Source organism: Marmota monax, unplaced genomic scaffold (assembly GCF_021218885.2).
Source record: "Marmota monax isolate L192 unplaced genomic scaffold, Marmota_monax_Labrador192_F-V1.1 WCK01_AAM20220418_F8-fsc00208, whole genome shotgun sequence".
NCBI classification, from domain to species: Eukaryota; Metazoa; Chordata; class Mammalia; order Rodentia; family Sciuridae; genus Marmota; species Marmota monax.
The window spans coordinates 1,031,214-1,058,926 of record NW_026693914.1 but is presented as its reverse complement, the minus strand read 5'-3'; the positions used below and the strand labels follow the sequence as shown (position 1 = coordinate 1,058,926).

At 45.0% G+C, this 27,713-nt stretch overlaps 1 long non-coding RNA gene across 3 annotated transcripts; it reads left to right on the top strand.

Moving 5' to 3' along the window:
• Positions 1–326: 326 nt before the first annotated feature.
• LOC124105992 (uncharacterized) lies at positions 327–26,657 on the top strand. 3 transcript variants are annotated; one of them, XR_006855958.2, is made up of 4 exons: positions 327–850; positions 13,897–14,098; positions 18,883–19,074; positions 23,920–26,657. It is a non-coding gene; the product is annotated as an uncharacterized LOC124105992 (long non-coding RNA). The 3 variants fall into 3 exon arrangements; XR_009228533.1 differs by having other exon boundaries at positions 18,883–24,143; positions 24,642–26,657; XR_009228532.1 differs by having other exon boundaries at positions 18,883–26,657.
• Positions 26,658–27,713: the final 1,056 nt, after the last annotated feature.

Below are 27,713 nucleotides of genomic sequence, written 5' to 3'. Positions count from 1 at the left end.
GGCGCAACAATCAGAGGTACATTTGGTTCACTTTTCTCCACCCCGCCCCCACCCCCCCAGCACCATCCTGGGTCTGAATGCCAGCCTGTGTTCTCCTGGTCCACCATCCTGCACAGGGGACCCAGAGAGAATGGGCCACAGGAATGCTCACAGAACAGAGCCAAATTGTTCAAGCTGCGTGAAGAAGAAAGGAAAATCGGGCGGCGGGGAGGCGGGGAAGGAGAAGAAGAAAAGCTCCCCTTGTCGGGTCAATTTCTCTGGAGATATTGGGAGGATAACAGAGTAATTTTTTAGGAGGGGGAGCATAAAACGCGAGAGCCGAGCCTTATCCACACAGTGGCCCATACAGAAAGGTGACATTTGAGAGAACAATTGCTAGGTTGTTTGGCCTCATTTGCGGCTATGAATGAGGCTTAAGAAAAGGTGTCTTTGGATTGCTACTAATAGTCATCTTCATCATTACTACTTGCTCGCTCTCTCTCTCCTCTCTTTCTCGGTTCCCTTATGAAATAAGGGCACACAGGTAATAAACAAAGCACTATAAAAGATCAGATTGAGGTATTCCGTGCGCTCATTCAATGTCGGAGCAGGCACTCTGCACTCCACCGCTGCCACTTTCGGCCTCAAAAGCTGCTACGAGACTGAGGACTAGTAGTGGGATTAGACTAGACCCCTTCCTCCCTTTCTGCGACTTTGCTGAATTTAAGAGGATCCCATCTTTGTTCAGCCAAACCACACCTGACAGCCAAGGGGCAGAGGAAAAGAGGTCAGGATAGAGACCCTTGGATTTGCTCATGTGGATGGTGGATCTTTACCTGACTTTCTTGGTCAAGCCTCATGCCAGATCCAGGTGAGTAGCTGCCTGGGTTCAGAGGCTGCCTGTCACTTCAACCTGACTTTCCTCAGCTTTGACAGAGGATTAGTTGGTGACCCTTCTCTTTTGGGCTCAGGCACCGAAGGTTCTGTGCAATCTCGCAGCATAGAACCTTCCAGCCAGCTGCCTGCTGCAGGAGAGGCAGGCTGGTCTCTGCACAGGATCTGTGTTAATGCATAGGAATTGGGGGAACAGGGGAGGGCAGGGGGCTAGTTTGATTTTGGGGGGATGGAGGGAAGTATGAATGATCCTTCTCCTAACAGGCCAGCTTTCTTGCCATCAGTGTTCTCGTTCCTGGCTGGACCTTGGTGGTGTGCTCACACCCTCCACGGTAATTCTCCTTTGCTTTTAATCTACATGATTCTCCAGAAGCAAACCTGGGAACTATTAGAGACTGTGATGCATCCTGCCTGGTTGCAAAGACAAGAAAGACAGCGAGGAAGCTACAGGCACCTTCTATGGATCTGGTTTCCTGCAGTGGGTTGGTAGCTGGTGCCCTTATCTGGAGAGTTCATCCAGGTGCAGTAGCTGCTGAGCTGGGCTCCCATAGGCTGGCCTCTGAAGATGAAAAGGGGGACCCCAGGGCTTGGGGCTCTTCGTCAGAGCCTGGCTATTCTTTGCTCTGCTGTTCTTCTCCTGCATCACAACCACCACCCCTGGAAATATAATCTGGGAATAGGCCTGAAGGAAATGACCCTCATTGACAGAGAGGACTCGGGGGTTTCAATGGGATTGTGTCTGTACTTGTATTTGGAGGGGATGTCCGACTGAATGTCATGTTCATACTTCAAAGGTTTACTCAAAAAAACTGTCCTAGCAGCTACATATTGGCATCTGTCTTTCCACCAGTGAATAATACTAGTGAGTTCTTCAATATATATACATTCCATGAGACTAAATTCTCTTACCTTTACACAATACGTTTAGCCTTGAGATTTTTAGTACTTTCCAAAGGACCTGTTTATGAACCTCCGTTTTGTGAGTAAAGGAACAGTCACCGCGGACTTTGTATATCTCCCAGTTGTTACACAGAAAGGCTTTCTAGGGTTTAACTAAAACTTTGGACTTCCCAGATGTGAAACAGATGTGTGTGTGTGTGTGTGTGTGTGTGTGTTCAGTAGAATATACAAAGTGGTGCGCACACCTGTGAGTATATTGCTTGCTCTGTTCAAGTGTGTGTTTGAGTTTGGAGTATAAAATACTAATTCTGGAGAAGTTGGAAGCATTGTAACTTGGTGACTTAGGCTCAGGTTCTGAGTCTTTCAGCGGAGACCCTTCCAATGCCCTGCCGTGAGAAAGGAGCGGTAATGCTGAGAAGACACAGCGCTCATTCGTAGGAACGGGGTTGTGTTGGGCACTTCCTATATGTGCTTCACAGACACGTGCAAAGTTGAACATACCTAGATCTTCTCAGTAAAGAGCAAGAGAGGCTTGAAAGCCCCTCAAATTTGCCATCAAATAGTGGATTGCCTCTTTACTTGTTCAGCTTTGAGGATTTTTTTTTCTCTACCTGCAAGTAGCACTGATCGTTGATTTCTGTAGGAATAGCAAGGCTTTTCCTATGGCTCAGAGAAACCTATGAAACCTCTGGTTTTGTCCATGCCAGAAACATAGTAGGGATTCAGCAGCTGCTTGAATATGGAAGGAATGATTGAGTAGCCCCTGCATTGTAGGTGCTGATTTATGTAGTATGTTCCTTTACATTTATTTATACACACGTCTGCTCCACGAGTGGCAAATTCAATTGATAAATTCTTTTCTTATTGACACACTTAATTTATCGTTGACTTACATTTGGTCAGTCAATTGATTGCTTTGATATAATGTAAATATTTCAAAACCCTGGTGTCCTTCAACTCTTTGTGTAGCCCCCCAATCATCATCTGCAGTTAATCAATATAGAGTGGGTAGTGTGATTAATACAAGACTATTTTCTCTGACAGTGAGGTTTTAAATATTTTTGCAGTGTGAGAACCCATATACCAAGTCCCAGAGCAGAATTTAATCTCTTTTTCCCTTATCTCATGATAGGAGGCTTAGAATGGCCAGTGGAGTTAGTGGTAGCCCCGGGCTTAAAGGACAATTATTCCTGTAAGGTGACAGAGGCAGAAAGCATATCGTCACTGGAGAGTTTCACAATGAACACTAAACGTAAGTCACAAGCTCCGGCTGTGTTCTAACGAGCAGTTTGACCAAACAAAGTGGGGTGAAGCAGTTGCTCATGATGTCTGGCCTTGGACATCTGCCTTTTACAGACCTAGGGGGCGGTGGGGACCCAAGTCCCAGCCACTGCTTCTTTCCGTGTTTATCAGCCTTGTGGGTAAGGGTGGCATTAACCACTGTCCCAGCAGCTCCGAGAACAACATGGCAAAACTCAGGAGATCACACAGTTGTGTGTTTGGGGCTTGAAAGAGACTCTGAGGTGAACTGGTGCTCAGGAGGATTTGAGAGCAGATTGGCTTATAGCCATTCCTGTTGGCTAATAATTGCACTAATCTTTTTGAGGGAGGTTTTGTGTGTGCATGTTCCCCGTCCCCTCAATCCCCAAGCCAGAGAACAATAGGGGCACTGTGTTTCTGCACTATTCCCTGAGATAGGTCAGGGCCGGTGACCGAGGGACAGGGTCTTTGGTGGATGAGCCACCAGCTCCAACCCATTATTTAGGAACCCGAGACCTCAGCATTGCCTCACTAGCTGGGCCACTTGAAGAGCAGCTTCCTGGGGTTATCAGATGCTGTGACTTTGGGGGCCTCAGAAACAGGTGTGATGCTTGCTGGAAGAGAATGGTGTGTGTGTGAGAGAGAGTGTGAGCACCTGCACATGCGGGCACTGTGTTCTACGCATTTTTCTCTTATTTAAAATTCACCCAGGAAAACCTTTCTGCTTTTTGAAAATGAAAGCTGTTAAACTAACATTTGGGGTAGAAATGCCTGGTAGAGAAGGCCCTGCGGGGTGAGCTTCAGGCACGTGTATGAAGAACATGTTTACCCTTAATATTAAAGTCAAATTCTCAGCTGTACTATGAGGAGTTGAAGTAATCTGCAAGGTTACTCTTTGATGAGGATACTCGATGTATCCATGGGTTCTTCATCTGCTCATTCAGTGAGCCCTGGATCAAAAACATTAAAAAAAAATATTTGCATCTGAAATGGACAAGTGCAGACTTTTTTTTCTTGTCATTTTCCCCTAAATTATACAGTATGACAGCTATTGACAGAGCATTTGCATTATGCTAGGTATTATAAGTAAACTAGAGATGATTTAAAGTATGGGGGCAGGAGGCCCTGAATAGCTTATATGCAACCCCCCCCCCCCGATGGCATTTTTACATAAGGGACTTGATTATCTGCAGATTTTAGTAACCACTCTGGGTCCTGGAACCAATCTCCCTCAGACACTGAGAGACACCTGTTCTCTCCGATGCACAAAGTGTTGTTTGTTTATTTGGCAGTGCTGGGGATTAAATTCAGGGTCCCATGTACAAAGTGCTATTTACATGTTAATGAGAACGTTCCAGGCGGTTTAGAAAGTAAATGCTCCCAAATACTTATGCCCTGGTTATACCAAGAAGCTCCTGAGTCCTAGGATCTCAAGGACAGGTTAATTTTATATTATGTCTGTCACAGTTTGTGCTAATTTCCTATACCCTCTTTGGAGCACATGATCGTTTTAAACACCCTGAGCCTACCATTTCACTTTAGTGAATTTCCGTGGGCTGGTTGCTCAAATGTTAGGCATTGAGACAGCACACCACCAGGGTTGCGGGGAGTGCAGAGTGATACCATTCCCCTCTGCGTTGTTTCTGCCCCAGTTTTCCCTTCTGCCCTGAGTTCTAGATCTTTCTCTATCTGCTCCCTGCTAAGTGTCTGCTGGTTCGGCCACGAGGAGGCTGGTGTGGCTGGTGGACGGAGCACACTGGTAGTGTAATTTGGCAGGAGCTTGCCCGCTAGCACAGGAGGCTGGGGAAAGCGAGAGGGGGTGAGGATATTTCTGTGGGTGCGGGTAGAGGACGTGGAGAGGGGGAAATCAGGCCCTTGGTGGCCGAAGCCCACGGAGAGCTGCTGATCTGAATTAGACTGAGATCCTGGCAAAGACGTGGTTTCTGTCTCTCAGACCGGGGGACTCCTCTAGCCTGCATTTTCCAGCTCCTCATGAACATTTCCAAATTAAAAAAATAAAATAAAATAAAAATACGTGTGGAAAAATACAGTAGAAGCGACAGCACCTTCCCAGTTTCCGACAGTTCTGTTTTGACTTCACCATCAGCCAAACTGGAGCCCTGAGTAGCCGGCTTCATCTGTCACCTTGAGTTATTAACTGCTTCCCTGCCTGTCTCGTTGGGTGTCCTGCTGGCTCTGGGCCTTTGGCTGGCTCAGTGACCTGTTAACCCCGCGTCCTTCTCTGGGTCTTAGGGCTCTGTGTGAAGGCCCTGTTTCCCTCGTGGAGACAAATCTTAGCTGACTTCACAGTCACCTCCCACTTGGCTTCTGCCAAGGAGTGGCTGGGGCCGAGGGTGGCCGGCTGGTAGGGGCAGGAAGGCCGACTCCTGTGCCAGCTCTCACAGGGTGCAGGGTGTCCTGTAGAAATTCAACAGTGCAGTCTGTTTCTCTTGGTTAAGGACCAAAAAGCAGAGGGAGGTTCGTTCTAGAAATGAAATGATATAGGAGACGGTCTATCGAGAAGCAGAAGGAGTGCTAATCCTAGTGTGTGTGTATATATATATTATGCCAGCAAAGTTCGTCTTTGTGGCCTGGAGTTTGGGCATCTTAATCTCTCCTTTTCCCATCACCCCTCAGGTACCATGCACCTGAACTTTGTGCTTTGGGTGCCTGGGTCTTCTTGGACAACTCCATATATTCAAAGCATTACCCAACTCTCTTTCCCCTCAAAACTCACACATCCCTGATACCATCCTCCCCGGAGCCTTGTGCTGTTAGGCCATCCAACTGATTAATATAAGCAAAGAACCCAAGTTAACAAATTCTCTGGGGAGGTACTGCATCCATGTTTAACTCCAAAAGAGTGCATTTCTAAACTAGGTGTCTTTTAGAAACACGATTAACTGGGATTAATTTTTTAAAAATCTGTAACATGCAAATTACCATATTTAAAGAGATGTATGTTTGCCTGACTTGTAGTTCAAAATATAAAAGTGTGCTGAGCAAAAGCTTCTCCTCCAGCAAAGTAAGTCCTGTGGACACAATGCAAATGTCGAGGTTATTTTTTTTTTCCTTCTGGAGACATTTTATGCACATTTCAGCCATCAGATAGTCTCAACTGCTTTCTAATTTTTATTGGATATTTTATTTTAGAACACAGGATATTTAAAGAAAATTTGCCTCGATACTAAAGAGTCCCTATAAACGCCATCACCCAATTTTACCTTTTGTTGGCATCTTATATTTTTATGGCAGTTTGTCACATTTAGGGAACCTGTTTAATGTTGGTTGTTCCACTACAGCAAATAATCATAACAACAATTGAGTATATGTTACAGTGGGTTGAATTTCACAGCTTCTTCGATTCCACTAGTTTTACCCCACTGTCCCTTCTCTATCCTAGGATTTCATCCAGTTAAATCACGTTGTCATGTATCCTTAGCTTTTCTCCTTTGTAATGGTTTCTCTAACTTTGTTTGGTGTCCTTGGTAAAGGAGGCAAGCTGGTCGAGTATTTTGTATGAGGTTCCTCAACTTGAGTGTGATCAACCTGTCGAGACAGGGGTTATGAGTTCTTGAGGGGACGACCCCAGAGATGAAGTGCTCTTCTCACCGTAACATCAAGAGCACACACTTGAATGTGACATGTCACTCATGGTGCAGACTGTCAGCACCTGGCCCAGGAGTGTTCTTCAGGCCCCTTCATGTGAAGTTACTCTCCCTTCCATACTGTAATCTTTGGGGGAAGGGCAGAAATGCAGTCATATTTCATAAGTCAGGAGTCATGTTCTGTCTCCTCGAGGTCGTCTTACTTTTCAAAGGCTTTGCCTTTTTTAAAAACAACATATTTTAGAGATTGCTCCATGTCAGTAATTCAAGAACTTTTTTCACATTCCTTATTAATTTGCATTTAATTTTTGGCTACATTAATATCATAACCGAGCTAACTAGTCTCTTTGTGATGGCCATTTAGCTTGCTTCAATATTTTGGTCTTGTAGACAATTTATTTCAATGCTGAAATAACCTGGTACATATTCAAGTATACCTACAGGATAAATTCCTGAAGGTCGACTGTTTACTTAAAGAGAATGTGACTTGTAATTTCATGAGCTGTTGCCACGTTGCTGTCCATAGACAGTGAGCCAATTTATGCTCCCCTAGTAATGCATAATGAGATCGGTTCTGTGGATGGAATTTCAGGTTGGTGGAGGAAATGTTTTAAATTGGTGGACCATTTAATACTTTTGCAAATCTCCTTGAATCACAGTACAATAGGAGTTAACTATAGAAAACCCAATTTTTCAGGTGCGTCCTGGCCTGTGAGCTCACTTAATAAAGCCTAGAGCTCAGTTGACTGTTGAAAATCTCTCCTTTCTCCCACCTGATTCTTGAACTGGGTTCCTGCCTATGTCCTTTCCTAGCAGGCTCGGGAAATCTTTTTTATTTTTGCGTGGAATATTTTTTATTAGGACTCTCATCTTCCTCCCCAACTATCCACATATCTGTTGACCATTCACTCTTGCCTGGGCCCACATGGTGTATTCTTTCTCATTTTAGAACAAATGTTTCCTACTTACCTTATATTTACTCATACTTAGACATTACTATCCTCAGCATGTGAAGTCATGAATGAGTGTCTTCTGTAAATATATCAGCCTAAGGAATAACTCCTCTATATTGCATCACCCCAAAGTCTTCTGAGCCCCTGGAAGTGCTCCTCTCCCTACTTCCCTCTGTGACCTGCTATGAGAGGTGCCTGGGAGGAAGGCATGGCTGTGGACGTGTCTGCTTACCCCTGGCTTCTTGGTGCCCTCATTCTTTCTACAGGATAACATGACAGGAACAAATGTTTTCTTTGTGGCTGTGTGACAATTTCTCAGGGGTAGTGAGAAATAGCTATCAAGATCGCTGCAGAGATTTGAACTCAACTGGAACCATTGCAAATCACAGCAGCATAACTGGGCCACAAAAGCTGTTGTGGATGGTGGGGACATTGGCTTCTCTGATGTTGGGCTGGGCTGCCATGAATCTATTTACTGCCCTTGAATTGACTGCCAATGGGGAAGCTCTCCTGCTTGGCCGTTCTGGTATTGCATTAGGTTTTATGGTCTGTTTGGGCTGATTTAACAAAATACCATAAACTAGGTAGCTTACCAACAATAGGAATCAGTTGCTCATGGTTCAAGAGGCTGGGGAATCCAATGCCAAGTCACTGTAGACGTGGTGTCTGATAAAGGCCCATTTTTTGGCTTATGGATGACATCTTGTCCCTGCTTCCTCATGTGGTGGGTGGAAGGGTCTGTCTTAGGCCTCCAGTGTGAGGCCACGAGTCCAACTCATGAGGGATCCAGCTTCAAGGCCTGATCACCTCCTTAAAGCTCCACCTCCCGATTCCCTAGCTTTCGTGGTTAGGATTTCAACCTAATGGGTTTGGGGAGAACATACATTTGGACCACTGCCCTAGGTACCATTTTGTGCAAACCCAAGTTGAGGCAGAAATAATACTCTGCCGCAACGTAGCAGACTTTTGTCCCCAAACCAAGCCTTCCTCAGCTTCAGGCATTGAAAAGGTCAGGCCAGGCATCTTGCGTGTGGGGACAGCTTTTTATCCTTCATCCAGAGAGATATCTCCCGTCGTGCGTTCACTTTCCAACCCTCTCAGCCCTGTCACGTCTAGTGACATGGTTTTATTCCACTTGGAGCTTACCCATTCCATCTATCTAAATCACGGGATCTTAGGATTGGGAACAATCTTGGATCCCCAAGGAAAAGTCTCTCTGTGGGTCACAAAGCTGGTTGAAGAAGCCCAGCATGGGCTCAGACAAGTGTTCCAACACCCAGGAGTTAGCTTCCCTCTTTCACTTCCCTTACTGATCAAGTAAATAATAATAGCAATGGCAATGAATAAGAGTAGCTAAAGTTTTTTGAGTACTTTGCAGGAACCTACCATATAGTAAATGATTTATATGTATCATTTCCTTAAAACAATTCTCTAGGCTGCGTAACTGTTGTATTCCATTTAGTAGATGAGACTATTTAAGAATCAGTGGTTGAATTACCTGGTCAGGAGCACACAGCTAAGAACAGGTGAAGCTCAGACAGTCAGACTGCAGAGCCGGCTTGCCCATGCTGGCCATTACTTCTCTCTGAGCCACATTATAGCGCAAAGTGGCAGGAGAAATACAGAGGGGACAGGGCAGAAACAGCCTCAGCCTTTGGGTCCTCTCTAGTGGAGGGGGCAATCTGTGGGGCCAGGGTTGCCAATAAAATGCAGAACACCCAGTTATACTGAGTGATAAACTTGGAATATATTTTTTAGTATGTCTCAAATATTACATGAGAAAAACTTATAATAAAAGTCCTTTTTTTTAGTATTCCAAACTTTAATTTAACTGAATGTTAGAATTATGATTAAATAAACACATTTTTATTTATTTTATTTTTAGTACAAGTATGTCCAATTATTGCATGTAATGTACTCACCCTAAAAAAACATACCAGACTGCCTGGGATCGACGTATCCTGAAAAATATATTTCAGTGTTGATCTGAAATTTAGATTTCTCTGGGTATGTTACATGTTGATTTGCTAAGTCAGGTAACTTGCCACGGGGACATTTTTAGAGAACACTGGAAACTTCTATACAGTATGATCTTGCTCTTCCTCAGCCCTGAGGGTCTCTCCCCTCTCCTTCCCCTGCCCACCCCTCTCACCACTGCCTCACTGTGGCCAGGATGAACAGCCTATGACATGGTGGCAGAAGCTTCTAGAGATGCACCCCCCAGGCTGCCCAGAAGTCAACGTGGGCATAGCTCCCTCTCTGCGGGGTGCTCGGTGCTGGGGCACCTGTGCCTCTGGAGGCCTCCACTCCCCTCCTGGCTCTCTGTTTGCTCTGCCCACCCTAACCCTCAGCCCAGACATGTACTTCACTGATGTCCGTATTGCCACCTGCGAGTGGTGCTTGCTGATGGTCACTGGGGGTTCAGCAGAATTCACCTAAGTCACAGGGTAATGGCAGCAAGACAGTAGAGAACCTGGCTCCCTGTTTGTCCTCTCTCTGGGCCGGGCATTCACGGGCTGGGGGCGACCGTTGGGGTGAGGTGAGGTGGGGTGGGGTGGGATGGGCAAGGCCCTGGACACCCTGCCTGCGGCTGCCGCCTGTGTACTCCCCCGGCTATTTTAAGGCCAGACTGGTGAACGTTGGGTTCCCCTTTGTTTACCTAGGCTTTCAGTATTTTCCCTGGCAAATGCCAAGGTGGTCACAGAATGTGGGAAACCAGGCAAGGGAAAAAGCTAATGCTCCCTGGTGACGCCCCTGGTAGCTGCTGCTAAGTTCCATGGAAAAGACGGGGATTCGCTATCTGTGCCTGCGGTGGCTCCTAGAGCTTTCAGCCGCATTGGCACTTGCTCAGCTCCTGAGGCTGTGGAAACAGAAAACTGTTTGCAAACTCAGGCCTCTAGCCTGCCCGGTAGCCCCGGCTCCACCCATTCCCGCCGAGTGGCTTTGCGCACCGTGAATGCCCCTTTATCGTCAGCGAGCGATACTGGCTTTTCAAAAACACTGTGTAGGCCTTGTGTCCTGCATGCCTGTGGCAAGAAGGCTCTGCTTGCCTCTCAAGGGTGTTGCCTTAAAAACTCACCCAGAAACCTGGGGGAAAATATCTTGGCAGCTGCCCACTTGGCAGCTGGGGAGGTTCACTCCAATGGTCTTCTGTTCCTCAGTCCACTGGCCACAGGTTACCCAGTGGGCAGGATCGGGAGGGAAGGAGGTGACTTCAATACTGGGAACTGTGCAGCAGGTAAATCCACAGGGAATGCTCCCCACGTCACTTAGCCTCGCCTCTCCTGGTGAAGATGTAATCTGTCACCTTCTGTGATTGATGGGCCTTGCAGGAGAGGCACCCCCTGACCTGCAGGGTTGGCCCTCTGAGTGAGCACTGTTTCACGAGCAGCTTCAGTGGAAGCTAAGTCCTCCTGTGGGGCTGGAGTTGGGTGTGTGGCTGGGCGCTGCTCTGTCCCGTGGTTCAGGCATGGGCTAAATGCTTGCCACATACCAGGCACTTGGACAATCACCTTGCACATACCTTCACCCACGTGGTAGGGGTCACTGCACCTGCCCTCCAGACACCAGGCTAGGAGCTTGACCGTGCACCATGAGGTCAGCCTGGAAAACCTCCTGAATTGTATCTTCCTTTCTCCAAAACAGGAGAACTTTGCTCTTGAGATTTTTTTTTTTTTACCCACTTAATGGTAGCTTCATTTATTCTGGAAAAATAAGCCAGAACCATAGTTGAGCGATTCATCATTTAATACACATTCATAACCAAGTTCTGTTCCGATACAGGTGAGGTATTCCCATGACTCTGTAGTCACATCTAGTGACAGCGTTCTCCAGTTCCACCCACATTGTGGCACGTGGCAAGACTTTCTTTTTTAGGGTGCATAGTGTTCCGTTGAGTGTAGACCACAGTTTCTTTATTCGTTCATCTGTTGATGGACGCTTATGTTGATTCCGTAATTTGGCGATAAGAAAAGGAGAGGCGATGGCCTAAGCGTACACGGCCTCAATTAATTTTTAGAAAACTTTGAGAAACATGGCACAGTGTGGTGAATATGGTAAATAATAATGTACGTTTCAACATTGCAGAGAAAATAAATTTAAAATGTTCTCATCGCAAGGAAAAATGAGAAGTTCTTGAGGTTCTGAATATGCTAATTAGCTTGAGTTCATTCCACAATGCATTCATAAAACACAACATCACTCTGTACACCACAAATACCTATGGCTGTAATCTGTCAATTTATAATTAAAAATAAAAAGTGAAAAGAAAGATTCTCTTAGTGTGAAGAGGAGATCAAAGCTGCACAGTAAGAAAGGAGAAGAGCAGGGGGAAGGACGTGGATAGGACCTGAGAGCTAGCTAGGTAGAGGGTTTTTTAAATTTTTTAAATTTTAATCAAAACAAATTTTCACACAGGTGAAGCCTGTGTAAGATACACAAATGAGAGGGTCTATAAGGGAGACTGTGAAAAGTCAGTCCCCTCCTGCCCTGGATTCTAGTCCTGTTCCCTACTGTACAGGCACCAGCAGACAGTGCTGCTGAATATCCTTCCAAAGTGTATCATTTACAATCTAGAGAGAGAAGTAGAGAGAGAAAGGGATGTGTAGGGAGATGACTGTATATACTATTAGGTACTTGAATAGTTTTTACTCAAAATACAGGTTGGGGTCCTTTTATATCAAGACACACGTACTTACATACCAATACAAGGTCCCTTTCATAACGAGTCATAGAGTGTTATTATTTTACCTCCCTCATATTCCTTTAAGGAACCATTCTGTGAATTTCTTCTCCCATTATGGACACTTAGACCTTTCACACACTATCTTCTCCTATTAAAAACATTGCCGGCACATACAGTTTTCTGTATATCTGGAAATATATTTGCAGGACAAATTCCCAGAAGTGGAATTGGGTTGAGGAGGTATGCATTTGAACTCGGAGAGCTACTCGGGCTGATATTAAGTTAGCCACAGTCAATATCCTTTAGATACTGGTCTTTGCTCCTGATGTCTAGAGCTGTGTCCCTACTTGGGAGGCAACAGATGCAGATGGCTCAACTCCACCTTCCCAGTGGGCATGATAGTAGGGCGTACCTGGGGGCTTGTTAAACATAGGACTTCCCTGTCCCTCTCTCCACACCACTGAACAGAACCTTCAGAAGAGGCCTGTGAAATACCTTGAACACCCCTGAGAAACTGTTGGTTGGCCTGAAGAGGCCATGTCCCAGGTTTTGGTACAAGTTCCAAGTAGACGTGATTCAGAGTTGGGAAAGTGATAGGAAATCCTTCCAGGATAGGTGTTTGAAAGGGCCAATGAGCTAGGGTGGGTTCTGCTTTGGAAATATTTCTCAGGACCTGGCCACTTCTTTCTGGAATGGGTAAGGTATGAGGTACACCAACGCAGGTGGTCAGGTGGGTAGGCAGAGGGTGGGGACATGGGAACACTTGAATGCATTCCAATTTTATTTCCCATTTATGGAATTTATGACCCTATAACCACTTTGCCCTCCAAGAACTACTCCTTACAGTAATCACATGACCTACTGATCACGTGTCTGCTGGTCCCTTTGCCCACCCTCTGCTCTAGAGTGTACACATATGATCTTTGCTCCTCACAACAACAGTGCCCTCTGGCTGATCGTTTTCTATTTCCTCATTTCAAATGTGCAAACTGAGGCTCCCTGTGATGAGGTGACATGCCCAAGTTCACCATCCCATGGGTGGTAAAGCTAGGACTGGAATTCAGGTTCACCAGACTCCAAGATCAGAATCTCTGTCAATGCACTACACATACTTTAAAAAGGATTATAGGAAAAAAGCCACAAGCATGAACAGGGCCCAAGGTGGACAGTTCACCTACACGTTCTTACCTTGGAACAAATGAAACATTATTTTAGCACAGAGAGTAAAATTTGCCCTAATTCTAAAGATAAAAATAGGAGCTAAAAAACATTTCTTACTGTCTGCGGATGATTCCTAAACTGCCCGAAGTCTCGTTTCTCTTCCGTCTAAGCACTTAGTTGGTTAAAAACTTTGAGGAATACTGCATTCTGTTCAGTCACCGACAGTCACCTCTCAGTTTGTACACCTAACACAAGACATGCCATGGAAAACATTGGTACCTTCAGAACAGCATGGTATCAAAACACCTAAAGCAAACACTGTTAGAATGTGCAAGGATAGTTGGGCAAGAAAACACACTTGTAAACCGAAATAAGCACAAAACCACAAAAGCAGCCCAGGGAGTAACTTCTGTTGAAAATGGCTCCTTCCCGAATCTCTCTTTCCTTCCTTCCTCAGGTCTGTGTGGTGGGGCCCCTGGAAATCCCCAAGAGCAGTCACCAGAGTGCACCATACCAGAGACGCCTACAGCCGGAGAATTTACACCACTGGAAAGATCTGCGACATCTCACAGACTGAGGCTGAGGAGTGTATCTGGTTTCTGCAGCAGAACAAAATGGCGGCCTTTTTTCCTTCCATGAAAGGAGACCTCACGAGGCCGGTAGGTTTCCTATTAGATTGTTGGCAAATGAATGATCTTGTCTCTTATCGACTCTGACTTTTAAAAAGGATGTGGAAACACAGCCACTATTTTAAGTACTCAGTGAGACAGAGAAGCTGACACCATAGCAGATTGCTGCTACTGCTGTAACCATGGTAATAATTGTCACCTCTGACATGTCAGGGACAGTCACTATAAGCACAGAACCAGAACAGTGGTTCTCAGCCAAGGGCAATTTTACCTCCCCTCCTTCAGACCAGGGAACAAATAGAAATATCTGTGTGACACTTTTTTTCACGACAATGAAAAGGGTGGTGGTTGGTCGAGTGGGTCAAAGCCAAGGATGCTGCTGAACTCCCCGTAGTACATAGGACAGAGCCACCCACCCACCCCCACGAGGAATTATCCCTCTGAAAAATGTCAATAGCATTACAATTCAGGAAACTTGCAATAGACCAAGGCTTCTGCACATCATTAAGTTTCCAAATAACCAGACGAGGTGCATCTTATTATTGTCCTCACTTTCTAGATGAGAATATTTAAGCTCAAAATAACTAGCTCCAATGGTTTGGCCTTTTGAACACGCTCAGATTTCTTTCTTGAGATGTCTTTGGTCCAGTGATCATTCCAGAAGATCTTGCTTTGTCCCATGGTGGGGAATCGGTTCCTTTAAATATCAGTGTGTAAATTCTTCAGCTTGAGCTGACTCAACCCTCGTTCCATTCTGGGATGATTCTGGCTAACATCTGGTGGCTGAAGAAGGGGACAGAAGATATTATATAATGTCTACAAATGTAGTGAAACATTGACTTAACTGCTAAGATAAGCAACCAGGAAGATAGGGAGTGACAACACACTGATTCAAACACACGTTGTCTGGGCATGGTATCTCGAGCATGTTCCTACATCCTCTGGTCTTTACTCCCAACCTCTGATAGTGATGTGGCATGTGCTGTGGAGGAAACTGTGGTCCCCATGCCACAAGACTCAGACGGGGGAGACAATCTCTGTACTGCAAACTTCTACAGAATTAGGTCATTGAATTCCAAGAGCGTTGGGTCTCCGGAAGACAACTTTTGTTTCCCTTTTTCCCTTTTTGATAAATGCTAAGCTCCTTGTCAAAATATTTATGACCCAAGACAGGAAAGTCAGACTTTTTCTCTTGAATCTTTTCTCGGTGTCTGGTTTGGATGTTCTATTTCTTTTCTTTCCTCTGCTACTTTTTCTAACCCTTTTTCTTTTCCTTTCTTCCCCCCATGGTTCTCCCTATTGCCATCTTTTTCTAGAAGAAGGGAAATGAGGAGCAATGTGTAAAATAATTAGATTGACCACCTGCTGGGCCAGTCCCTGCAGTTGGGCCTATGAGGGTAAAGACCTTTCTCATGTCATGAGGAGGCACCGGCTTTGAAGTCTTCTGGAAATGAATGGAAACCCCCTGAAAGCCTTTGAAACACAATCTGGGTACTGTCGGGTATAAATCCAGATTTTTTTTTTTTTTTTTTTTTTTGCGTTTCATAATTTTCAAAATTGTTCTGCCCTAACCAGCCATCGGCTTTGTCCTGCTGCTCATGCATATTTAAATACTATTGTTATCATCTACAATAACCACATCAATGAAACACAAAAAGTAGAGGTTAATTTAAGGGACATTTGTTAGTCATGGGTTATGGCTGCGGGAGGCATTAGTGTGGGTATGTTATCTCTTCTGCCTGGATGAACTTAATATTTTGGTGGGGAAAAGGAGCTAAATAGACATCCAGTTGTCATAATAGGGAGAATGTGTTAGTTATCCAATGCTGTGTAACAAATGACCCCAAAACTTAGTGGCTTAAGACAACATGTATTTATCATCTTATGGTTTCTGTAAGTCAGGAATTTAGCCATGGCTTTTCTAGGTCCTCTATCTCATGGTTTCTCATGAGTTTGAAGTCAAGGTGTTGGCCTCTGGTTTGTTGTCCCACCTGCAGCCTCCACCAAGGAGAGATTCACTTCTAAGCTCACCCGTGGAGTGGCCAACAGGATTTGTTTCTTGGATGGCTGTTGGCCTGTTGTTTCTGGTTCCTCACTGGCTGCAGACTGGAGCCCATCCTTGGTTCCTTGACACATGGGTCTCTTGGCCCTGCAACTCTCGTCATTAAGCATATGAGCTACAGAAGTCATTGAGAGAGATTGCTAACAAAAGCTGCAACTTTATATAACCTGATTTTGGAAGTAACAGCCCACTGATGGTGTGTCCTCAATTGCTTAGAAGCCCATGTTCATGAGCAGCCTATTACATTAGGTCTTGGGCACCATAAGAGGAGATTATTGGTCGCTGGAGCTTGGTTTACCTACCACATAAGGTTTAGGGAATTACAGAGTATGTTTAAGAAGCTGTAACTCTCTGTACACAGGGCATGGTAAGGAAATCTCATCTTTAAAAGGGGGTGCTTTCTGACTGTACTGAGACTGGACTGCTCCAGAAGGTTGGGCACCTACCCAGTGATTAGGGGAATAACTGAAGTCTTATAGAATTTGTGACTGTGACCTTGGTAGTGACCACCTTAGGTATTATGTCCCCAATCATGATGAAAGATGGAGTCTTCCTGGTGTCCCCAGAGTCACATTAATGGTGGTTCTATTACCTTTTTGTCTCAAAAAATTTCCGTAGACAAAGGTCATTAAGTTGTTCATGTATTCACTCATTTTATGTTTTGGGTAATGCTAGGTAGTGAAACTCAAAAACAAATACCTTTGAGGAACTGGATGATGAAACGTGGTGATGGATAGGATTTGTCTTTGGGGGCCTCTCCTCAGTCTAGACTAGGAGTGGACCTGACCTGGAGAGTGGGCCAGGGTGACTAAGTCTGCCCCTACCCATCTGTTTTTGTATAGCTTGACAGACAAAAATAATTTTTACATTTTTCTTAATGTTTCAAAAACAAAGAAGAGCTGTATTTTGTGACCCATGAAAACAAGGTGTGAGTAGAGCATTTGCGATGTAGCTACATCTATTTATTTACTGTAGCTACATCTATTTATTTACATATTTTCTGCTGTAGACCAAATACTTGAGTTCTTCTGGAAACCTAATCCTCAACATGTTGACCTTTGGGGTTGGGGCCTTTGGGAGGTGACTGGGGCCCTCACAAGTGGTATTAGTGCCCTCATGGAAAGACTGAAACGCCTCCCCTTCTGCCATGCAAGCACATAATGAGAAGGTGCTGCCTATGAACCAGGAAGTGGGCCTTCATCAGAAATGGAATCTGCTGGTTCCCTGCTCCTGGACCTCCCAGCCACTAGAACTGTGAGAAATAAACTTCTGTTTTTTATAAGCCACCCAGTCTATAGTAATTCTCTTATAGCACCCTCAATTCACTACGTCGATATCAGAGGTGAGTAATTGCTACTCACAGAGCCTGAAATATTTACCCTCTGGATCTTCTAGAGAAAGTGTGCCTACTTTTGGTCTAAAGGAAGATAGACATGCAAATAAGTAGTCATTGCACTATGGTGGGTGATATCCTAGACTTACAGACAAGGGGCATCAGTAGCACAGGGCAGGAGTTTGCAGGCTTTGTGGGGGGGTTTTCTTGAGGATAAGCAGAAGTTTTTTGTTTTTTTGTTTTTTTTAAATGGGAGGAGAAATGAGAGAAAGGACAATGTGTGTCAAGGGCCTTTGAGTTAAAGAGTGAAGTGCTCCCTGTAATGGCTGGAAAAATCTGTGTTTATGTGCATCTTTGTGTGTTCCTCACCAGAGAGACAGAGGGGAGAGAGAGAGAGAGAGAGAGAGAGAGAGAGAGAGAGAGAGAGAGAGAGAGAGAGAGACTACCCTTTTAACATATTTTCAACAGTTTAGGAACCACTATTGTGGGAAGACATAATGGCTCCCGGAAAGTCACAGAGGTATAACAGAGGTAAACTTGGGAGGGCCAGTGGTGACATCAATGAGAACACAGAATAGATTTCTATGGGGTGTAGAGGGAAATGAGGCTAAGAAAATGTCCCTGACCATCAGTGGGCTAACCCAGCACCAGAATGGGGCAGAGTTCTGGGACTGACTCAATACAGACTAAAGGACTAACTGCTACAAGGATACTGAACAAAACCAAGTGAAACCGATTTGATCTTTGTTTTCAAGTGGCTGGTCCATCAAAGGCGGCTGAAGGATAGGTAAGAACTCAGCGGGCTGCAGGTGGGTGGTGGGCTAGCAGCTCTTGTGTTAAAGCTAGAAGAGGTGGCCAGATCTCCAAACTCCAACAACACTGGTGGAATCTGCCTCTGTCCTAAGACAGTCTGAATGGTTTGCAGTCAGCACAAGCCGCAGCTCCCAGTTCCCGAGCTGGGTCTTTACACTTGATTGTACGGTGGTCGCACAGACCAACATGGAACTCCCTGAAACAGGGAGGAAGAGCGTCTGGGACCAGGAAAAGGAGGCTCTGGACATGAGGTGTGCAGGGAGGTGGATGGGAGGTAATGGTTTTCACCAGATTCCTTTTTATATTTTATTTAGATTAAGTTCTGCTCAGCAGGGTGATTTCTTAATTAGAGCCGCCCAGCCAGGCAGACCTCCAGCCCGGACCCCTGTGCTGCCTTCTAAGGTTTCATGAGGGACTTGTCCTGCCTTATTTCCTGAGTTCTAATATTTGAATAGTATGCAGTAGATTTCAATGGGAGGAAAAGACATGTAATTTAATCATCTTTATTAGATTTTGCCTGTGGATGGGGAGAGAAGGAGGAAGGAGGAGGGACATGGGTCCTCTCTTTGTTAATTTTATTTTTCTATTTCTCTACTTTTCTTCCAGTGGTCAAGGAAGAAGAAGAATCAATGGCCTTTTTTTTTTCTTTCTCCTTCTTCTTTTTCTAAACAAAGAAGCTAAATGAGAACACTAAGCCCGGAGGAGAATTATGCTCGTGGCAGGACTTTTCGAGGTCTGGTGGAGCTGTTCATATAAACAAATTATGCAGTCCCTCCTTGGGTGACCTGGATCCTGAGAGTGAGTTTGGTGGCCTCACAGCTTTCCATCCTCTCCATCACTGCTTAAGTGGCAGACGGGGGAGGAATATGGAGTCCAAAAAGGTCCATGTGTATTCTCCTGCCCTATCACAAGTTTGCACTGTTTGGGCCAACCTGTGGGAGAGAAAGCCTGGCCTGTAGGAGCAGGGAGAGATCAGGAGTCAGCACCGGGAGGAGGAAGAGGGGAAGTCTGTCCCATTGCCATCTGGGGAAGGTGTGTCCCTGATGGGATGGGAGAAAAAAGAGCAAGCAGTCCAAGGGGTGATTTAGGGGAAATTAATCCACTGGAGTTTTTCAAGAAAGAAAGGAAGAATTCAGCACAGCTCATCAAAAAGGGGAAGACTTGGGTCCAGAATTCTCCTGTTCTCCTGCCAAATGCAAACACACGCATGTGCACACTCGGCCCCTGATGACCCACCCCACTTGTACCCCTGTCCTCTTGGTCTTTCCTCACTTAAAAATCATCTGGCAAAGGGGTTGGTTACTACTCATTTAGGAGGATCCCAGCATTACCTTTATGTTGGCTTCGGGTGAAAGGGGACCCAAACTTTTCAAAACGTCTGTTTTCACAGATAAAACACAAAGGCAGAACTTCACTGGAGGAGATGGGGGTGGCGCATTTCCTTCTGAGCAATGGCAAGCGGCAAGCTCATTTGGAATTTCCCTTACCAGAACATTTCTCTGCGCATCAATTTCAGGAGGATTTTTAGTTAAGAATCACAAAGTTTATCTATGCAGAGATGGGGATTCCTGCTAAAGCCAGAGAAGATGCTTGTACTAGGACACCTTATGGCTGATCTCAGGCCTCTCATTGTTCGAAACGCTTAGTCTGAGAGTCCTATTTATGTACCAGATATCTTTATTAAATCATTATATTAACAGAAAATTTTCCCATTACAATGAGTTTCTCCCTGGGATCAAAAGTTGTCCACAGTCCTGCTGATGGCCTACGTATCTTGAAATTTAAAAAGGTGAAATTCCAGGGAAGTCCAACATCCGGACAAGTTTTTCCAAAATGAACTGTGCTATGGCTGGAGGGGTTGCTATGTCTTAGCCAGGAAAAGGCCCACGTCTTCTCAAAGCAGTTGTCTCTAGATGGAAAGAAAATGAAAAATAGGCCTCCCATCCACCCATGGCAATGTAATCGTTGGCAGCATTCTAATATGATTTCACCTGTGGAGACCCAATGGGTCTTGGATTTGAAAACCCAAGTGGCAAATTAACAAGCTGCACTGTACCAGTGAATCCAGGGCTGCAGGGTGAGAAATAGCAAAGTTAGGAGAAGCAGAGCGAGGTGTGTTTGTGTACTGGATTTTGAAATGAACTAAACACACACGCATGTGCATGCACACACACACACACACACACACGATTTTCAAATGTGAAATTAATCCATGTTTATTACAGAGAGGACCCACCGAACGCATAACATGACCATGGGGAAAGCACATTTGCTGGGAGCTCTGGATTTATAACCTTTTCATGGAAGAGAGCTCTAAGGACTGAGTCAGGGAATAGGGTGGAAGCCTGAGGCTTGAGGGAGATAGGGGAAATTTAAAAAGAGAAGAGACGTAATGCAGAGGCTCCAAGTGCTGCTACTTGGGAGAAATGGGGCCTGGGGTATCCAAAGCACAATCAGCAGAGGGGTCTGCGTGTAGCCTCAGCTGTGGTCTCTGCAGGAAGAAAACCTTGAGCAGCACAAAGCAGGTCCCAGGGAGGAAGGATAAATGTGGCTGATGTCGGGCAGAGAAAGTGGAACATGCCAAGGCTCAACCCTACAGATACGATCCCAGTCCTTTGGCATTTCAAAAATTATCAGTCCAAATTGCTTTTCTTGCTCATTCCAGATGCCTCCATATCTGACTCGATTACTAAGTACCAGGCCATGTTAAAAATAAACTTTTGGGAGTCCAGGGTGATTTTTTTTCCCTCTTTTCTCTTTCATTGTAATGGCCACATTCTCATGGCCTGACATTACTTGAGGTCTGGCTTAGATTAGCCCCTGACTGAGAGACCCAGGCTAATTTAGTGACTGCAATTATGCCTGCCTCTAATCGAGTTCTGCTCTTTGTAGCACATGTCCTCTGAGTGGTTTTTCTCCAATAGAAGCCGTGGCCGTGCCAGGCCATCTATACCTTCTTGCCCCAGGCCTCTTATGACATACATCGGTGAGACAACTGGCCAGGATTAGGGTTATGATCTGTGACCCTGAAACAGAGTGAAATTAATTGGCAACAAGGGGACTGAGCCCATGAAAATCATAAGGGCCGTAAGTACTCTAATATATGACCCCAACTGCTGCAGACCGGCACCTGCTGCCCAGCCATGAAGATTCTTTCCATAATAGAATTCAAAAAGGAAAACAAAGTTTCTCTAAGTGCCAGCGTTTTTGCTTGGGGTCTTTTACAGGTAGTCTTTGGACTTGAGATGTACGTGTCAAGTCAGCATTGATGATAATCTTTAATCTCAGCCTGCAGAGCCTCGTGGAGAGGAAATAAGCTGCATAACTTAATGCTAGCAACTTAAAACAATGTGTAGTCATAAATGAGAGTGGGTGGGTGCAAGGGTGGGTTCCCCTCTTCTCTGGGTAAAACAGCACAAGTAACAAGTTTAGGGTTTCTAAAGAAGAGATGGTACATTGAAAATCAATCAATTCTAAATCCCTATAAAATATGCATTAAGAAGTGCTTCCTCTCGAGCACACCTGAATATTATTTATTAACAGAAAGAAATAGGTGCTGCATGCTATCTTGGAAACCACCCTCCTGCTTCTAGATTCACAAAGGATACCAGGAAGGTTTGCACATGTGCACTAGGGGGAGTGGGGCAGAGGGAGGGCCAAGGGCTCTCCATGCCATTATCCAGCTCTGTTTCATTCTTCCTGGGGAGGAGGGCTTGGCCCAGAAGCCACAGGAGGCTGGAGAGTCTTAGAGGCTGAGGGCAGGAAGGGGAGGAAGTGAGCAAGGGGGCTGGTGCCCGGGAGGCCTCCGGGAGAGTAACCAATTCCTTCACTGGGGGCAGGTGGGAGTCTCCAGGGTCATTCTGGTGCAACCTGTGAAGGGAGGAGAGGAAAGAGGTTTCCGGAAGTCTCCTGCTCTCCCTCCCGCCTGCCTCCCTCCTTCCCCTAGCTGCTGGTTGCACGGAGCAGCGGAAGGAAGGATGTATCAAACTGAAAGAAGAAAGAACCCCTGCCAGCCGGCCCCCATGACCCTAGACTCTGAACGGCAGCAGTGTGGGGCAGCACAGGCTGCAGATCAGCAGCAGCCAGGCTGGGAGGCCAAGCCAACTCTGCAAAAGTTGTTTTCTTTAGCAGAAAAGAAGGGAGGCACAGGTTTCATATCAAAGGAAAGGGGAGCTCGTCTGTGGCAATATGACATCAGGGCCTGGGCTGTGGGGAAGATGTCAGTCAAACCCCAGCTGGGTTTCTCCACCGCCTTTCTGTGGTCCTTCTAAAAAATATGCAGGTAAAAATGAGGTCTGACTCCAACTCCTGCAGTTAGTGATGCTTAATTTCGATTTTGCAAGGACTCCCCCTATGGGAGAAGGGAATATGAATGTTTTTTTTTTTTGTCTTTATGAGTGCATTGTAGTTATACATAATAGTGGGGTTCATTTTGACATAATCATAGAAGCAGGGAATATAATTTGCTCCATTTCAGTCCCTAGTACTCCCTCTTTCCCTCCTTTCCTCTCTCCCCCCATTCCTTTTCCTCTACTCTACTGGCTAACTTATTTATAGGTTTTCAAAATTAGCACTTTATAGATATACATAGAGGTGAGATTCACTGTGGTCTGTCCATATATCCACATAGGGTAGTTTGACCAGCCCATTCCATCTCACCTCCCGTTTCCCAGTCCTTCTCCCCGCGCCTCCCATCTCTCTCCTTCCTCTACTCCATGGATCTTTCTTCTATCCTCATGGGAGAGGTGAGTCTTAATGAGCTTTAACACACAGGGCATGGAGGCAGGAGGGGAAAAGGCAAGAGAAGGCTTCAGAAGTTTCTTGGGGATAAATGATGGGTTTGCAAATTCGCATTTAGTCAAGGGACAGCTGGGAGCACCAGCGGCTCATGTTCTCTATTTCTACCACTTTCATCCACCCGAGCAAAGCTGTGAGGACAGGCAAGCCTCTTCCTCCTGAATTTCCAGGTACAGGAAGAGAAACTGACTGGGAGTAAAGGATGCTCTTGATCATGCAGGACGAAAAGGAACCAATTTGTGGTCGTGATACCTATTTCTGCACATTCTCCAGGCTTGCCTAGGAGAGTTCTGGGAAAATGAGTCAGAACTGGTCGTTATTGATGTCCATCCTATTCCCTGACTTGGTTGTCAGTGTTTTCTCCAATCCCCAGAGCTCACTGGGGGGAAATAAGGGTTGTTATTGAACAAACTAGCACTTCCACATTCTTCTCAGTGGTTTTGTGTCTGCTAGCTCCCAGGAAGCTGCTGCTACTTCATTTTGTTTTGTTTTTGTTTTTTTGCCTCTTAAAGCAAAGAAACTTTTAGTTTGCTCTCTTTGGAATGTGTCATTGCTGGATTGCTTCTCTTCCGTCCTACAAAACCCTAATCCTCTTATTTTTTGGTTGGGGAAGGGTTGGAATTGGGGGCGTGGCTGTTGGAGATGGAGGGAATTTGGACTAGGCCTTCCTCTGACAGCCTGCACATCTTCATTCATCTCCACAACTTCTGTAAGAGATCGAGCATCCATTCACTCACTGATCCTTTTAGTCATTCAAGTAGCCATCCTGTGCTTTGAGTAGAGTAAGGCTGAACAGCAGCCTTAAAATGTCTGTCTACTGAAAGATTGACTTTCTTCTCTCACCAGCCCAGCCAGGCTTTTGAGAGAGTGTTTCTTGGGACCAGATGGAGAAGGCATGGATCACTCTGTTGCAGGGGAGCTCTGACAAGTCCCTGCCCTTCCTGATGATGGGCTTCTGAAACACAGGGAGATGCAAAGTCTCCCCCAGGGGACGGAGGATGGGGCTTTTGAAAATCATGGCACAACAGCCACGTGGAGCAAGCACACAGCAGCTCACAGAAAGCCTCCAGGTACTCTAGCAGAATGAGAGTGGACATGAGCGTAATGGCACTTCCAAAGTCCTGGACACATGGCGGGTTTCTCCCAACGTTCACAGTGCTCACCACTGTAATATCTGTGACACAACCTCCCAAATGATCAGAAGACCCAGTAAGACAAATGAGGGCAGCTCTGAAAGCCCGCTGAGTTGGCTTTTTGCCCTGTGTTGGTGCTTCCGCAGAGGCCCTGGTGTGGAAGGCTGGGTGGCCAGTCCATGGCATTCCTAGCAAGTAGTGGACCCTGTAAGAGGTGGGGCCTAGTGGAAGGAGTGAGGTCACAGGGGGTGTGCCCTTGAAGGGGATCCTGGCATCCCTCTTCTTCCAGTCTCTCTCTTTGCCCCACTGAGTGTCCTGCATTGAGAAGTTCTGCCTCCCCACAGGCCTAAAAAATAATGGCGCCATGACTATGGATTAAAACTTCTGTCTCTGCGAACCAAACTAAGTCTTCCCTCCTTTGTTGATGTATTTCAGGGGTTTTGTCACAGCGATGGGAACCTAACATGGTTGCTCACCTGGTACAGTTGTCCAAAACAGAGACAAAACAGGAACTTAGAAAATCAGAAGAAAGTGGGGGTGTAGTGCACACCCGTAATCCCAGCCACTCTGGAGGCTGAGACACGAAGATTGCATGTTCAAGGTCAACCTGGGCCAACTTAGTGAGATCCTGTCTCAAAAATAAAAAGCCTGGGAATGTGGCTCAGTGGTAAAGTACCTCACCCTCAATAAGCAAAAAATAAAAATAAATAAATAAAAATAAACATCAGAAGAATGATGATATGACGATTTTAGAGATCAAGTCTGGTGTCAGGAGTTTTGGCTGTCTCTGTTCCTATGAGTGTTTTCTTGGACCTAGAGTCAGCGTTCAAAACAAAACAAAAACATTCTCCCAGCTCCCAAGTCCTGACCCTTGTGTCATCTATCATTAAAGTCACAGGATCCATAATTATAGGACTCAGAACTGAGTTAATCTAGGAGGGACAAATTGGGGCACATTCTATTTTTGAGGGCCATTTCACATCTAAATGTCTTTGTCCGTGATTTATGATCTTCTGTGATTGTTTATTTAGTTTCATTTGTCTTAAGAAAAAAAAAAAAAAAAAAGATGGCCTGTGAACAGCAGCAGGACATCTCTAGGGCCTCATCTGAGACCCAAGCATAATGACCAGGAATGTGACACATCCCCAGCCAGCTGGTCACAGTCTGGAAATACCACCCTCCAGGACAACTAGCATTCTGGGGGGTGTATGGGACGGATCAGCAAACTGGGCTGATCCAGATGGATTCCTCCTCCACATTCAAGCATCTTGGGTTGGAGAAAACCCCAACCAACCACTTTGAGCCTTGGGCACTTTTTCCATTAATTTTTAAAAACTGATGTGCCTGTCCAGGGAAATTTGATACCTAGGTTTGTGATTCATTTACACTTAACTCATCAAAATATTGTTCTGTGAGTAGAGATTCGTGTCCAAGAAATCTTAAGAGCCTTTTTATAAGCTTTTAAACTTCTTTGAAACGTTAAGAAACAGAAGTAGCAGTCTCCCCATTGTAAACAGGAGTGAATCCCTGGTTGGGGGTGGGGAGGACGCGAGGCCTTCAGGCTGGAGGCCGGTGGAAAGAAGGCGCCAAGACACACTGTCCTTGGTCCCCAGGGACGGAACCCGAGGCCAGTTCTTTCCAGTGCTCCCCTAGGTATGCACGTCTCCCCCACAGACTGGGGCTCACTGCTGGTTGCATCTTTGTCATTCTGAAGGCAAAGGTAAGGATTTTGGGGGGTCTTGCGGTTGGCAGAGAAAACCCCCAAGTGTTCTGCAGAGAAGGATGATAGAGACTCGCAGAATTTCACTTCCAGGCAAGACCCACCCCCTCCTTCTTTTCCCCCTTCAAAGAAAGGGTTCATAATGTGTCTTTTCATTTATAATTTTATGAAGGTCTCAATTGAACATGTAAAGACAGTGGAAAAATTCTGAGTTGCTATGGATATTTGGCATTCTCCCCACTAGACTAAAATCTACTTTCTCTCCCCAAGCAAAATGGTTACGGAGATTCCAATAAAAGGGGGTGGAGGCCAGCGAGGCCCACAGTCTGGGATCAGAGTCTTGGTGAAATTTATTTATATTTTAATCCTTCGAATATGATCTACTTAGGTGTTCACTGTTTCCCTTGGCTTCTGACGTTGGAGGAGAATTCCTTTGCATTTCAGAATGCTTGTCACTGCTGTGGATGAATGCTCTCGAGTTCTATCTTATTTTACCAATGGATCTGCAGGGTGCTGCCTATCACGGAAACCAGCATCTCTTCTCTAGGTTGGTTGGTTTGTTCTGCATTGTTCTTATGTTCCTCATTGTCTTAGAAGAGGAGAAGCTTGAGAATAAAAGAAATCATCAATGATAAAATTTTCTTCAGTGTTTGAATCTATTTTTAAAAAAGTCCTTATCATTTATATTAAACTGATGTGATTCTGCAATCTGTATATGGGGTAAAAATGGGAGCTCATAACCCACTTGAATCAAATTGTGAAATATGATATATCAAGAACTATGTAATGTTTTGAACAGCCAACAATAAAAAATTAAAAAAAAAAAAAGAAAAAAACATTTGAATTCAGAAAGAGCAAAGGAAAATGTGAGACAGCATTTCAGATGAGTCTAATATAATATTTATTAAGCGGAGGCTTTTTTTTTTTCCTGAGTCTGAGTTTTAAGTTATTGACATCAGCCATATCTGCTTTTTTGCCTGCTTTTAAACAGATTCATGTTTCTCAAAGGCTGATGTTTTACTCAGCTTGGGATACATTCTTTTCTATTCTCTTACATAATTTTGGGTGCATTGAGTAAGACCTTTTATACACTGGGAAATTGGAAGGTATTAAAGTCACACAAGAATTGGAGGCAAAGTCAGGCAATCCCCTTGTTCATTCTGTAGGGCCAACATATTTTTTTGAATCCACCACTTTTCCTGTGAGCCCAGGGACAATACAGGTCCTTGTATGTGCATCCTTTGCAAGGACTTTTCCAACTGGATTCTCTTAAGGCTCATGTTCTGGAACCTGGGCAAGCACATGCTACTGTCCTGCCAGCCCAGGGGGTAAGGAATGCTGATGGTTCTGGGTTGTCAGACTCAGAGGTGGAGACTTTGGAAAAAATCAGATGTAGAAATTCTTCCAGGAGTTTCAAAAGAAATATAAAAAACATCCTTGTGAAAAACAGAACAAGCTTCTTGGCATTTTAAGATACTCATCCACTACTATTTGTACATTGTTTTCTAAGTTAAATTTCAGACTATATTATATTCTCTCTAACGATACTATTGTTTATTTCACCATGTTCTTTGTATTCTTTTTTTTTTCTTCAAGAAAAAAGTTAGTATACATGTATCTATTAAGACTGCCATTGCTTTTGTTTTTAAAATTCTTTTTGAATGACGAATTTTACAACATCCCCAAAACCTTAGGTGTGGAGTACATATCTTATACTGTCATAAAATATCAATACTAGTTTCCGATGCTGCTTTTGGGCTACTTGAAATGATTATTTGGCAAAGGAA